At 38.9% G+C, this 15,534-nt stretch overlaps 1 pseudogene; it reads left to right on the forward strand.

Moving 5' to 3' along the window:
• The first annotated feature begins 654 nt into the window (after window positions 1-654).
• LOC114230066 (U6 spliceosomal RNA) lies at window positions 655-755 on the forward strand (annotated as a pseudogene).
• The last annotated feature ends 14,779 nt before the right edge of the window (window positions 756-15,534 follow it).

Consider the following 15,534-nt stretch of genomic DNA (forward strand, 5'->3'; position numbering starts at 1 on the left):
TGGAATGTGAGAATCAGAAGAAATAATAATCTAGTTCAACCTCATTTTAGAGATGAGAATTCATTCCTAGAGAAGTTCTGATTTACCTCAAGTCACAGTTCTTAGTTGTAGACGCCACACTGCAATTTACTTGAATCAATACAGCCATAACAGCCATGAATTACGAATGTGCTAGATGGTGAGGAAGTTATGATGTTGTCTCCATGATGAAAAGGCATAGTATGTGTTTCTATTTGTCGAAGTCTTCTGTTGAGTTTTTAAATTTTTCTTCATAAAATTCTTGCTTCTTTAAAATTTTTTTCTATGTATGTTTTTGTTGTTGCTATTTTAAATGGATCTTCCACTATGCTTTCTCTCTGGTAATAATTTGTATAAATGAAAGAATTTGATTTCTATATATTTGTATAACTTGTAACTGATTTATAAAGTCTTTATTACTCAGTTTTGTTGTTAATGTTGAGTCTCTGGGGTTTTTCAATTATATAGTCATAATACTTGCAAATAATAATAGTTTACTTACACCTTCCAATTATTTTAACTCCAATTTCCTTCTTTTGTCTAATTGTATTGAACAGTAAATCAAATATAATATTAAATATTTGTGAGAGTGGCCATTATTGTCTTATTCCTAATTTTAGTAAAGATACTTGAAGTGTGCTCGCTTCGGCAGCACATATACTAAAATTGGAACGATACAGAGAAGATTAGCAAGATACTTGAAGTATTTACCCAGTAATCATAATTTCAGCCTTTGTGCTGAGTTAGATATATCATGTTAAGAAAGTACCATTTTTTTCTTAATTTATTAAGCTTGTTTTCTTAGTAATGGTTGTTGAATTTTTCAAATGACTTGTAAGCATCTATGACATTGAATCTATTATTCTCTCCTAATATTTTCATATGATTTTTTTTTCCCCTAACATATAAACATCCTTACATTCCTAGAATAAACCTTACTTGGTCATGAAATATTTTTTCTTTTTTCCTTTTATTTGGTTTTTACATGCTGCTGGATTCTGTGTTAATATGTTCTTTAAGATATTTTTGTATTTTTATTCATAAGTTAGATTAGTTGTCTGATATATATATATATATATATATATATATATATATATATCCCCCCTCAGGTTTTGGTATCAGTGTTATCATTTTAGAGAAGTTAGATGTTTCCTTTTAAATTTTCTCTGGGAATAATATTAGAATTGTGTGCCACGCCAGCACAGCCAAGGGTTCAGCGAGCCTGAAGGGGGCAGGCAAAGGATGAAGAAAAGACAAAGAGAATAAGCTGGGTCTAGGTGGATCTTCTGTGTCTGTCTGAGACCACAGAAAAGATCCAGACTGCAAGCTGAGCCTTTATTTTATAGTCAGAGGTAAACAAGGTAATTTACAATGTTCTTGTAAGTTTCACTTGTTTTGGCAGCACTTGCTGCACCTCCCACAGCCCATTAGCTATCCAGGAAAGATCTAGGGAGCATCACAAGATCAAGCTTAATTATGCTAAGAGGGCTGTGCCCTCTAAGCTGAGACTTGTTTTTGGCTTTGCCAACAGGTCAGTCCGAGGCTTAACCCTATAACTGCTCCCTACAGAATTGTATGCTTTCAAAGTTTGGTAGAATTCCCCATCTGGGTGCGCTGCTTTCTGTGGGTATAGCTCTTTGACAACTCTACCTATTTTTCTTAGAGTTCTGTTTAAGTCTTTGTTTTTTAATCTTTTCTATGATTTTGGTAAATTATATTATCTTAGACATTTTTCTATTTAATAACGTTTTTTAAATTGGTTAACACAGAACTGAACAAAGTAATTTATTGTAATTCCATTTACTTTCTGTTTTTATGGTTCTTTCGCTTGCATTATATTTTTGTATATTTGCTCTCTTACTTTTTTCCATAGAATCAAATACCTGATGGTTTCTTAGCTTTTTAACTTAGTTTTTTGTCCTTCTGTTTTCTAATTTATTGATTTTTACTTTTTTCTTTGCTAGGTAACTTCTTTTGCTTTTGTTCAATTTATTTTATTGTCCCCCCCCCTGCCCCCGTTAATTTTTTGAATTAAATTCTCAATTCATTTATCTTAATTATTTTTTTTAATGTAATTATGTAAAACAATGAATTTTCCTCTGTGTTGTACAAGTTTTTCTGTTTGTGTTTCAGGTTTATTTAAGCACTTTATTTTCCATGCACAATGGCATGTTCTCACCTGACAATAGAAAACCAAAATTTGTTGTTACCACTTAAAGACTTGTTTGTACAGCTTTACATAAATTAAAAGAATTAATAAATTTATAGGTATAAATGCAAACCATTTGCCAATGCAAGCCAATTAACAACTCAGTTCTGGCAGGAAAACATAAGAAAGGAAACTGGGTTTGAAGTCTTGGACTCTCCCAACACTGTTAGACTGGAAAGACATAAAGGACAACTGATTCAAGAACTCCTGCCAGTCTCTAGAGCAGTGGTTCTCAACCTTTTTAATGCCGCAACCCTTTAATACAGTTTTACAGCAGCAGGGTCGCCTAAGACCAACGGAAAACACATATTTACATTACGATTCATAACTAGCAAAATTACAGTTATGAAGTAAAGATATGTACATTACGATTATTAATGTAATTAGTTATTAATGTAAAGTTATTTACATTACGATTCATAACAGCAAAATTACAGTTATGAAGTAGCAACGAAAATAATTTTATGGTTGGGGGTCACCACAACATGAGGAACTGTATTAAAGGGTTGCGGCATGAAAAAGGTTGAGAACCACTGCTCTAGGGGAATCCTGGAATAGTCAGTGTGTATACTCTAATACCCTGCACAGATCAAGAATTTGATGGTCTTAACAGATTCTCACCAAGCCAATTTCTTTTCCATAAATGTGTTCTCTCACCTCAGGGTTTAAATCGAAGATAACTTTTTTAATATATACAAAGGTAACGGTTAACTTAAATATAACATTAAATCAAGTTCTACAATCCAGCTTGTATCAGATAAAAGCTTCAAAGACAAATTTCTTTTTATTTTTTATTTTTTATTAATTTCAGAGAGGAAGAGAGAGACTGAAACATCAGTGATGAAAGAGAATCGTCAATCGGCTGCCTCCTGCACACCCCACACTGGGGATCAAGCCCACAACAGGGGCATGTGCCCTGACCAGGAATCAAACCCCGACCTCCCTTTCAGAGGTTGACGCTCAACCACTGAGCCATGCTGGCCAGGCAACAAATTTCTTTTTAAATGTTTATTCCAGTTTCATGAGGCTAACATGAGGTAGGGCAAATGTATACTTCTGATTTAATTCATGCAACAAATGGTATGCGACGTCTTGCAGTCCCTTTAGAATCATTTGCAATGGACAATGGAGGGGCCCAACTTGTTATATTCCTGCTTGCTGATCCACATCTGCTAGAAGGTACACAGCAAGGCCAGGATGAAGCCCCCAATTCACACTGAGTACTTGCTTTTAGGAGGAGTGGTGATTTTGACCTCCACTGTGCTGAGGTCCAGTGCTGTGATCTGCATGCTGTCAAACATGCCAGAGTACACTTCATGATTGAGTTAAAGACGGTCTCACATGGTGCCCTTCACATGGGTGCCACCTATGAGGGCTATACTGCTTCACCACATTCTGTGTCTGGACCTGGCTGGCTAGGGCCTGATGGACTACCTCATGAAGATCCTCACAGAGCACACCTACAGCTTCACCACCACAGCAAAATGGAACATCATAACATCAAGGAGAAGCTCTGCTATGTTGCCTTGGACTTGGAGCAGGAGATGGCCACCTCCGAGTCCTTCTCCTTGAGCGCTACCAGTTGCCCAATCATCAGGTGATCACCATCACCAACCAGTGGTTCTGGTGTCCAGAAACACTCACCCAGCCTTCTTTCCTGGGTATGGAGTCCGATGGTCTTAGGCGACCCTGCTAGCAGTTCTCAACCTGTGGGTCGCGACTGTAGAGCCTTAGACCACTGGAAAACACAGATACTTACATTACGATTCATTAACAGTAGCAAAATTACAGTTATGAAGTAGCAATAAAAATAATTTTATGGTTGGGGTTCACCACAACCTGAGGAACTGTTTTAAAGAGTCGCGGCATTAGAAAGGTTGAGAACCACTGATCTAGTTGCTCAGGCCCGTAGGAGAAGTCCCTTGGGTGCTTCCTTTGCAAGGATGGAGAATGCAAAACTTTACCAATATGCTGGGAGAGAAACGGAATAGCTATAAAACTGATTTCCTAGGTATCTGACAGCTTTGGAGTAGGGAAGGTGAGGTTGGGTATGGTGGAGAGAAAAGGAGTCAACCATTGCTCTAATACACTCTCATGCCTCACAACCTGGGAGAGGATATGGGGAGGTGAAACAACTGGCTATTTCAAGTTGTCCACTCTCAGGTGAGCAAGGAAAGATGTGGAATTGAATCAGGCCAGATATAAAGTTATCCATGGAGAGGAGGAAAGGCTGAAGTGGTGTGTGTGACACATCAAGCAGGAAACCTCTGATGGAAGGTGGTGAGCAAAGAGTTGATCTTGGAGCACTGTCAACCAGTGGTTGTTGGTGCTAATTCAATGCCATCAGGAATCCACAATTTGGAGTGCGGTGAAGAAGAAACTTTAGTCAGTGCAAAACAGCTCAATTGTTATACAGGACGGCTCTGAGGTAGCCCGCGGGGGAAGTGACCCTGACACCTGGACCTCTGGCTAGACAGCTCTGCTCTGCTCCTCACTAGTCTGTTCTGCCCTGCTCCATGCCAGTTTGCTTTGCCCTGCACTGTTCTGCTTCACTCTGCTCCGGCTAGACACCTCAGTATCTAACCAAAGGAAAGGCCAGCAGGTCATACCTATAGACAAAAGCTTATGAACTTGTAGTGAGGAAGAACTGGTTTTGGGATGTCTCAGTTAAGACAGAGCTCAGGGTTTGGTTGGTTGTTCTTGTTAATCATTTTTGCAACTGCAGTATAGCATTAATTATGTTTGGTTAGAAACATTGTTCTATTAGCTTCCCTTCATCCTGTTGAAAACATTGTTTATCACAGTCTGACCCTAGCAGAGTTGCTTTGCACTTTCTCAGGATGTAATTAGGGTTGAACTGAAGGTCCTAGCTGGGGAGAGTAATTTGGCTGACTAGAAGGCCATGGAAAAGCTTCAGTGGGGTTGACTCTGGATCAGTGGTCGGCATACTCATTAGTCAACAGAGCCAAATATCAACAGTACAACGATTGAAATTTCTTTTGAGAGCCAAATTTTTTAAACTTAAACTTCTTCTAATGCCACTTCTTCAAAATAGACTCGCCCAGGCCGTGGTATTTTGTGGGAGAGCCACACTCAAGGGGCCAAAGAGCCGCATGTGGCTCGCGAGCCACAGTTTGCCGACCACGGCTCTAGAGGAACACTCCAGGAAAAATTCAACTAAAGCAGAGAAAATGAGGAAGGAATATGGCTTGTGTGGAGTTAGGAGGCCACTCAGCAGTTGAACTATCTAAGATGAACCTTTCCTCAGTTCCACAGCAGCTGTTCCCTGCACTTCCCTGGATACTCTGTTTTGTAAGAAGACTGAAGCACATGGGGAGGCAACCATAAAATACACTGAATATAAGACACCGTGTACTTCCTCTTCCTGTTGTGGTTGGATTTGAGCTAGAACACCTTGAGGAATTTGGCTTTGAGATGCAAGCATTTTTTTCTCTTAGGCTAGCAAAGTTGGAGACAACACACAATTTAGTATAAACTTTTCTTCATTCTGAAAAAAAAGTAACAGGCTGGACAGACTTAGTTTTGTTATGTAAAACAAAAACATTCTCTACCATGGAAAGGGTTGATATCATGAATCTAAAAATCTAAAATGTTCATGGAAGCTGTAAAGTATAGTGTGTGTGTGTGTGTGTGTGTGTGTGTGTGTGTACTTGAGACTCTGCTCAATTTCTTTTGAGAAGCATATTTTTAGGTTTAGGTCAGAGGAACAGGGGGAGGGACACACCCCAAGAGCTGTAGAAGCAGGAAATACCTACTCACAAACTGAAGAATGAAAGTCCACATTTGACAATGTATGACTGGGAGTGGGGATGCTTGCTTTTCTTTGTGCAGAGTATCCAGACAGTTTTACCTCTGCAAACTCATTGTTTCCTCTGGAGAGTAGTTCTTTTTAGATCACTTTCCAGAGGTATTAGGAGCTAAGTCCCAAAGGACAGCAAGGGGGGTAATTATGGGAGTGATGTTCACCTCAAGCTGAAGGAGGGTCATTGAAGAGGTACTGACTGGCCTGAGTTTGGCAAAGGTCAAGTTGAATTGAACTATTGATGGAAGTATTTAGAACTAAAAAATATAGACTTTAAGAAAAGTGAAAAATGCAAACTTTATTTTTCATAATGTATATGGTTATATAAAAATAAGTGAATTACCTGCTACAATATCTGTGTATCTCTTGTAATGATGCTGCAATCTAAATTTATAACAGGCCAACCAACTTCCCTGTAAGGAGAGGACGAGCAGTACCCAGTTTTCAGGAAGAACTTAGTTCTCTTTAAAGAAAATGAAACCTATATAGCAAATGGAAACTTAGTCCATGGGGGAATTTGTGTTTCTCTCTGGGCTTTGTTTGGGAACTATCTTTGAAATAAGGTAGACATGTTTGCACAACTACTGATTGTTAGGGGAAGATGATCTCTGACCATTTGAACGCTAAGGCTGTAAACTGCAATTTACCCAGCTGCCTTTTTGTAAATCAGACTATGTATTCTTTGCTATATTTATTGCACTTTTATGTCGCCCATGGCCCAGTGTTTCTCAAAATGTGGTATTTGGACTGTCTTCATTAGCATTACCTGGAAGTTGTTAAAAATAAAAATTCCTAATCCTGAACCTAAAAAAAAAAAATTATCTTTATTGTTGAAAGTATTACAGATGTGCCCTTTATTTTCCCCATTGACCCCCTCCACCTCGCACCCGCACCTGCCCCTCCCAGGCTTTCACCACACTACTGTCTGTGTCCCAGGGCTATGCATAATCCTGAACTTGACTAATTTGAAATATAGGCATGGAACCTCAGGATCTGTATCTTAAACACCCCTCACAGGTTATTTTTATGCATACTACAGTCTGAACACTCCAGTAGGATCTCAACTATGCTTCCAGGAATTAGGAGGGGGTCTGTGCTCATGAAGGTGACAGAGACTTCATGAGAGAGGTGGTGGTGACAACAACAGAAATCCCAAGTGAAATATTGGAGTTTCGAAGTCTAGCTATTCTACAGTGCCTGTGTGTAAATTCTCCTTCTGTTGCCATCTGTGTAGCCTTTAGTCTGTTTTTGCAGGAAATAGTGACTTCCTGTAGGCTTTGACTCCCTATGGAGAAGCCTAGAAACACTTTCTCCACTAATTGCCACTCGCTGAAGGCTGAGGCTTCCATGGTGGGCTGCTGTTACCGGTAAATCTTTAAGAAGGTGATCTTTGAGCCAGGCAATATATTCTGTGACCTTTTGAGTTTTATTTTCTCCAGATACTGTAATGACTCCTTACTTAGTCATTCAGTTTCATTTTCTCCAAATACTACAATGACTCCTTACTGTTTTATTTAGACTGTCCTGCTGTGTGCCTTCACAGGGCCTCTGATGCAACTTAGTAATCACACAAGGCTGAGGAGAGTCACAATAACAGTGAATGCTTTCTCCTTGTTTCACATGCCTGCCACGCCCAACTCAACATATGCTTACATACCATCAATCCCATCTTTCTGGCCACCTTTCCTTCCTTCTGCATACTTTATTCTGTTACTAATCTCCTGTAGAAGCAAAACTGACACTTGTTCTTCTTCCAGTAGGTTAAGCATATCACATACTGTAGTTTAGACCAAAATAAGTCTACTTTGCACTCTTAGATATTGCACTCTCTCTCTCTTTTTTTTTAGGTATAAAGTAGGCTCATCCTGACTAGTTCCACTTCCAGAATAATAAACCCGGGAAAATTTCCTGTAAGCCTGAACCCTCTAAAGATTGTTATCCCTAATTTTTTATATTCTGATGTCTGAAGACATGAATGATCTTTATAAATATAATAGTTGTGTGAGAAGGTAGTGTTTTTTTCCCCACCATGAACAGACTAATATAAAGTTGGTGTCCTTGATAATTTTACCTTTCTTTCCCTTTAAATACTTATAGTTTGAATATGGTGAGCCGGTCTTTCTGACTTCTTCAGAAAGAAGCCTGACAACCTTGCCCTGATGACAAGTCAAGTTTGTCCATCCTTTCCTAAATGCAACAGTTTTTGAGCATTTTTTTGGTGGTCCCTTCCAGCTCTTTGTATTGTGCCTTCCAGAAGCCCTTCCGTTGCAGTAAAATGGGAGCATTATCATTTATCTCAATTAAAGCATTACCATTTACCCAGTGGCCTAAACCCAAAGCCTGGGAGTCATCCTTGACTCCTACCTCTCCTTACTTCCTTCTCTTCTCTCCTAAAAGTCTTTCATATCAGTTCCTAATACAACCATAACCTCTTTTATTCATTCATTTATTTACTTAGGCTCCATAATTTTTTCTTATCTGTTGCTTTTTTGAAAACATCTTTATTGAGATATAATTCACATATCATAGAATTCACATATTTAATGTGTACAATTCAATGGTTTTAAGTATATTCACAGAGTTGTGCAAACATCACCACAACCTAATTTTAAATATTTTTATCACTTCAAAAGCACCCCTTAGCAGTTGGCTATAATCTCTTGATTGGGTTTCCAACTAGCTATTAGTTTAAGTTCTTGTGAGCCATTCTTCATGTTACATATAGAAAGAACTTTCTAAAGTATAAATCTAGCTCTAACCAGTTTGGCTCTGTGGATAGAGCATCAGCTTGCGGACTGAAGGGTTCCAGGTTCAATCCCGGTCAAGGGCATGTACCTTGGTTGCAGACACATCCTCAGTAGGGAGTGTGCAGGAGGCAGCTGATCGATGTTTCTTTCTCATTGATGTTTCTAACTCTCTATCCCTCTCCCTTCCTCTCTGTAAAAAATCAATAAAATAAATATTTTTTTAAATAAAAAATAAAGTGTAAATCTGAGTGTGTCCCATTCTAGGTTAAAAAGCTTTATTTAATAGCTCCTTACTCCCATTGTTGTCCAGATAGAATAAAAAAATCTTTAAGGTGATTCCAGGGCCTGTAGGGGTCTGACCTCTTTCTTTAATTCAGGGATAAATAATATTTTAGAATCATCTGGGGATGGTGAAGGGCTTTAGAAAATTGTTTGAAATGTACTTGGCCATGAAGAGATAATACTCAAATTGTACTAGATTTTCCAAGGTCTACAATATCTGGAAAAATAGTTTAATTATATATACTTTTACCCATTTTATAGTTTCTTATCATTTGAGATTTCATTTTATCTATGAGTGGGAAACACGATCATATTTTCAAAGTTTAAGGTTTCTAAAGCTCATCTGGACCAGGGTCTGTGGGGTAAGGAAAGTCTTACTTGGGGGAATAAGGTCTAAATTGGGCCCAGTTAGTTAAACCAAGGGTATAGGGGAGGCTATTGGGAAAGAAGGAAAGAAGGATCATGGAAAAGGGAGAGAAGTCTATGCGAGGGAGGAGTGGAATGTCAATGCCACAGCAAGTCTGGTCTTTATTCCCTGGGCCACTTGCTTCTTGGGAGGATGGGGGCTAGGTGCTGATCTTTCTTGTTCATCTTTGAAGCCCCAGTGCCTGGCACACGGTAGACATATGGCTGGCAACAAATGCTGAATGGATTAATGAATAAACAAATGAATACTTCTAAGAAAGCATCACAGTTATTTATGTTTCGGTGTCTGTTTTATTCATTGCTGCTTAGTTAATCTTGTGCTCAGTACCTGTTGAATTGCCCTTAGTTGCATAGATAGACAGGAATTAGGTTTGGCACTTGGGAGTACAAGTTCTTACCCCTAGTTCAGTTTTCTTGTCCCTAACACCATGTTGCCTCTTTAATGCTGCACAAATATTATAATATGCCCCTGAGTGCTCTAAGTGTTTCTCAGGGGCTCACAAACCACAAGTTTCTTTTTTCTGATAATCAGTTTTATTTATTTTGAGCCACACCTCTCATTGCTAAGGAACATTTTTTTCTAGCAGTGAGTTTCAAATATTCAAACCCATTGCCATTGTATTTTAGGTAACTGCAGTGTTTTATCTAACTTATTTTAAAGAGCACAAAACGTGTGTGCTTTTGAACCTGCTGTGGTACTACAATGTCTCAGGGGTAACAGATTCCATCTGAAGAAGAATGTATTCACCAATATAGCACTTTGCCTCAAACTTCTAATTGATTGAAAGAAGGTCTATTAAAACAGAAACTTTCAGAAAAACAACAGGCTTTGCTCTTACGAGGCCCTTACCATTATTCCTTCTCTCCTCCATTTATCTTTCTGTTTTCATCCTCTATTTCTTTCTCACACAATGCCAACCATGTTCAAAACTTTACACTTGTTTTTCCCCTCCAGCAACAGTTGTCTCAGTTCTTTACAACTTGCTTCTTCAGCTTTCTGTTCAAATAATGCCCTAACAGAAAGTGCTTCCTGACCACTATATAAAATTGTGGCCTTCTGGTTCCCATCCTTTAGATTTTTCTCCATAGCACATTAATCAACACCCGACATTCTGTATATTTAATTGCTAAATTGTTTGTCTCACTCAATAAAATATGAGCCCCATGAAGATAGAGGCTGCCTTGCATCCTTACTATCTAATTGGCACACCAATGACTAGTTGGTGAATGAGTGAATGATGTATGACCTTTAATAACTGTCACTTTATTTATCATCTAAATAAGGTATAATCTGTTCATAATAGTGTCTGCACAAAATGGTGTCCTTCATTAACACTGTTGCCACAGTTATATTTTTAGGACACATCTAATTATGCCACTCACATGTATAAAGTTTTTCTATTGTTTCTGACTGCCACTAGCCATGCTTCTCAATTTGCGGTATGAGGGGATGGAGAAGTCACGGGATAAAATAGCACATAATTCTATTTCAGAGGGCTAATTTTAGTTTCAGGATTTTGTGTGGGGGGGCAAGTTTCCAATTTTATTCATCTTTAAAAGTTTTGTCACATGCATGTATAAACTCTGTATAAAGTCAAGAATGTATAGGACTTGAACTTTTCAGTGTTTTACTTTTCTTAATTTCATAGAAAATATATCCCTATACAACTTTTAAAAATATATATTTTTTTATTTATTTCAGAGAGGAATGTAGAGGGAGAGAGAGAGAGAAACATCAATGATGAGAGGGAATCACTGATTGGCTGCCTCCTGCATAGCCCCTACTGGGGATCCAGCTCGCAACTCAGACATGTGCCCTTGACCAGAATCAAACCTGGGTCCCTTCAGTCCCTGGGCTGACACTCTAGCCACTGAGCCAAACCAGTTAGGACCTCATACAACTTTTGCAGAACTCTGAAATAGTTACACAATGCAATATTTCCAGAAATGAAGAGCTCCTAGACTTCTATGAATATATACCCAAACTTTTTTTACAAACTACTATTTCTAGTATCAAAATGATATCCATTATTGTTATTAGATTTAATTCTTTAATTGTTATATGCTATTTTTCAAATGCCTGTATTCATCCAGGTTTCTCAGACCCTATAACCCCATATGGCAACCACTGTTTCAAAATAATGGCAAAATAGCTAGTCAATGTGCAGCCATTACCCCATGGTTCAAAATAAGGAACCAGAATTTTAGCCTTTGCCCTAAAACTATTTCTTAAACTTGGAGAGTCACTAAAAATCTTTAGGCTTTTTTTTTTTTTAATTGTGAATAGATGGCATTAGGCATTCTCTACCATTGCTTCAGAGACTACAAATCAGTTTAACTTCCTTGAGTTTAGGTTTCTTATTTGTCCATTTCAAAACATATTAATTTTACCTTGCAGGACACCAGTGCATATAGTAGATGCTCAATAATTACATGTTCAGCTAAATTAATAAGTAGCCCACTAAATTTGTCACAGGCCTGGCTTCTAATGGTTAATCAGTGAATATTTGTTGAGGGAATTAAAATATCTGAAAGGAGCCTAGAAGGACAGAATAATCACCTATCTTCATTCACCAACATGAAGATAATGTTATATTTTCATTTAAATTCACTTATGCTAATCAAAATATTGAATGTCCCCAGAATTTATTTTTTTCTACTGCAACTATAAAAGACTTACACACAAAAAAAAAAAAAAAAATTATCACTTTGGCAAATACACATCTTTAAGGTCTTTCCATTTCTTTCTGGATTAGTGCACAAAATGATGGCCTGGAAGACAAAAAGAGTCCATTTGGGCATCAAATAGTTTTATTGCAAAGAACAGTTTGATAAGTACTTAGCCTTCGCCCACAATTTACAGGGTGAGGGGAAAAGTAGGTTTCTAGTTGTTTATATGGAAAATAATGCAGGTACGTTTGCTCCACCCTGTGTACTCAGTTCCTGATTAAACTATGGGTTTTGCTATTACGTAAATGTGGTTGGCCACATCTCAAGTGTCCCTTACGTGAGAAAACACTGAACAAAAAGAGGAGGCAGTCATCATTCTTGACACTTAAAAATCAACTACATTACACTTATGAAAAATAAGGTGAGATGGTTTGCTTTATAAGTTAGATAATAAAGTTACATAATTAAGTTAGTAGAGAGGGAAAAAGTTTACCAATAGAATAAACTATAAAACCCAGGAACAGAGAAACATGCATTTGTGAAAACTTGGTATATGAAAAAAGTTACACAAAATATAGCAGGGGAAAAATGGCCTATTTAATAAATGTGCTCAGACATTAATTATTTATTTAAAAATGAAATTGGATTTCTTTTCAGTATCATACATAAAAATCAAATCTTTGTGATGAAAATTAAAGAACAAACTAATCTTTCTTTATTGAAAAAAACTATTTGAGGAGTTATTTTCTTTTTTTTTTCTTCTTTTTTTAAATATATTTTATTGATTTTTTACAGAGAGGAAGGGAGAGGGATTGAGAGCTAGAAACATCAATGAGAGAGAACTATCGATCAGCCGCCTCCTGCACACCCCCCACAGGGGATGTGCCCGCAACCAAGGTACATGCCCTTGACCAGAATCGAACCTGGGACCCTTCAGTCCACAGGCTGATGCTCTATCCACTGAGCCAAACCAGTTTCGGCTGAGGAGTTACTTTCTGAGAACAAAAGTGGCTGGCAAATGATTCTGAGGATGTTTCAGACTGCCATACTATTATATAAGTATTCAGACTTAACCTTCCAACAAGAAGATAGGTATCAATGTTTTCATCAATAGTGGCCCATATTATTGTAATACACTTCTCTGGTAGTATTTTGGATCTCCCTCCTCCTAGCAATTATACTTACATCTCTTCTAAAGACAAGAAAATAATTTGTATTCATGTATTTATATAATTTGGTATTACATAGGAATAAGATATAGCCTTGATTGTGAATTTCCAGCCCTAGTCCCAATTTGATGAAATCAAAATGCAATTCACTTTATCTATTAAATAAGATTTAGAAAAACAATTAGTATTTTTCTTGGGTCATTAAAATCAAACACCATTATATAATGGAATAGAATGATAAGTTCACATGAATTTGAAAGGTAAAACATGAGATGTCAAAGAAATCCCATAGGAGTTGCGGGTTACTTTGATCTCTGTCTCCCCATACAGACCCCTTCAAGAACAGGAATGGCATTTGGCCACAACTTGACTCTTCCCAATTTTTTCTTCCAAAATCCGCTGCTCATTCTCTCCACTTCCAGCCCTATTACTTACGTTCCCCCAAATACATCTCTTCTCATATTTGTTCCAACTACGTTCTACCTGTAATCTTTCCTGGAACACCTCCATATGGACAAGCAAATCTAGATTTCTAACTATCGATATAAATCTATCCATATAATTAACCATGAAGATTTTGGCAAACTAGTAAGACAGAAAATACAGGGTCATTTCTGTCCCCAAAACATGTATACACACTTTAACTGCTGATAGCTCAACGGATATTTCCTTTCAGCCAGACTAAACTTTGAACAAAGGAAATTCATCCTAAAATGCCACTGGAAGTTGAAAATACAGTTGAAGCACCAATACTGCCTTTGTAATTATTCAAAGTGTGTATACATTTAATTTTCTCTCCTTTTAACTCACTTAACTTTCACTCCTCTTTATGTTTAACTGATTTGTAATAATGGATGAAGTCAGACTAAGCTTTGAACAAAGAAAACTAACCCACTAGACTTTTTTTTATGGGGATACATAAAAGATAAAGTTTACAGTACAAAACCTGTCAACAGTTACTGAATTGAGGCGCACAGATACCCAAAGCAATGATTCTTGATGTTTGCGATTCCATTGCTTCCTGTCATCAGCAGTGCCCGAACTAGAATGGTCATCAGTTTGAGAACAGACATGAACAAAAAAATTATTCATTTCTGTAAATTCTTCTAAATGTTGAAAATGATCTGTATATTAATAAACACTGGTTTTATGATCAAAGTGATGATTCATTTTTGGGGGGGATACCCTATGTACTAAATATAACCCAAAGGTTCGCTTTGGAGAATTGAAAAATCCCCCAGCCTGCTACTCCTTAGGCTTGGTGAATATAGATCTTCTTCTCAAGTACAAAATATTCATTCAATATTTTTAAGAATTGCAGAGTAAATGATTGAACCTAGACCCCGATAATGACGGCATTCTTTGTTTTTTTTTTTTTTTAGTTAGGGCACTACACGCCCACAATAAGGATGTTTAATGAAACACAAAGGCTTTTACTTAAAGTGTACTACAGGTTAAACATTTTGTCTAATTTAAACCTAATAACTCTTCGGCATTGGTGCTCTCATTCGCAATTTTCAGCAACATGGCAGCCGCGGTGGAGGTGAGGCGGGTAGGAAGAAGATTCGGATGCGAAGATGCTCCAGCGACCTGCACCCGGTCGGTGCTCCAGCCTCGGGGGCCACCGAAGGAGACCGCCCTGGTCACAGAACCGTTGGGCCCGTCAGGAACCCCCAGCTTTGCCCGGGGGGCCACACTGGAGCCCACCCTGAACCATTAGGACATGAGACGGAAAAGGTGGCTCCGGGTACCTTGGCATGTTTCTCCCGGTGGAAACCCACGTGCTCGCTGCGGGGAAAGTTTCACCCAGTGAGGCCTGCGGGCCAGAGGCTCCCCGCCGCGGCCTTAACGGGACCGACCGCGACAGCCCGCGCAGCGCCGAGAGCTCGAAGCCCGGCGGGTTCGGTCCGGTCCGTGGCGAGGCGGGAAGATACCAGGACCCTCTCGATCGTGAGAACATGGTCACTCGGAAGCCTCCCCCGCCACTCCCGGGACAGGCTCTCCGGCCTCAGCAAGGGCTCGCCCCCCACAGCTCAGGCGCCCGCGAAGGGCCCGCGCGCTTCCCTCCAACTTCGCGAGGCGAAGGGGCGGGCCGGGCGCGGAGGCCCCGCCCACACCCGCGCGGCCTGCCGGATTAGCCCCGCCCCCTCGGGGACGCAGGCGGCTCCTCTTCCTTCGGTGCCACAGGCC

The sequence above is a fragment of the Eptesicus fuscus genome, chromosome 12 (genome assembly GCF_027574615.1).
Source record: "Eptesicus fuscus isolate TK198812 chromosome 12, DD_ASM_mEF_20220401, whole genome shotgun sequence".
Classification (NCBI taxonomy): domain Eukaryota; kingdom Metazoa; phylum Chordata; class Mammalia; order Chiroptera; family Vespertilionidae; genus Eptesicus; species Eptesicus fuscus.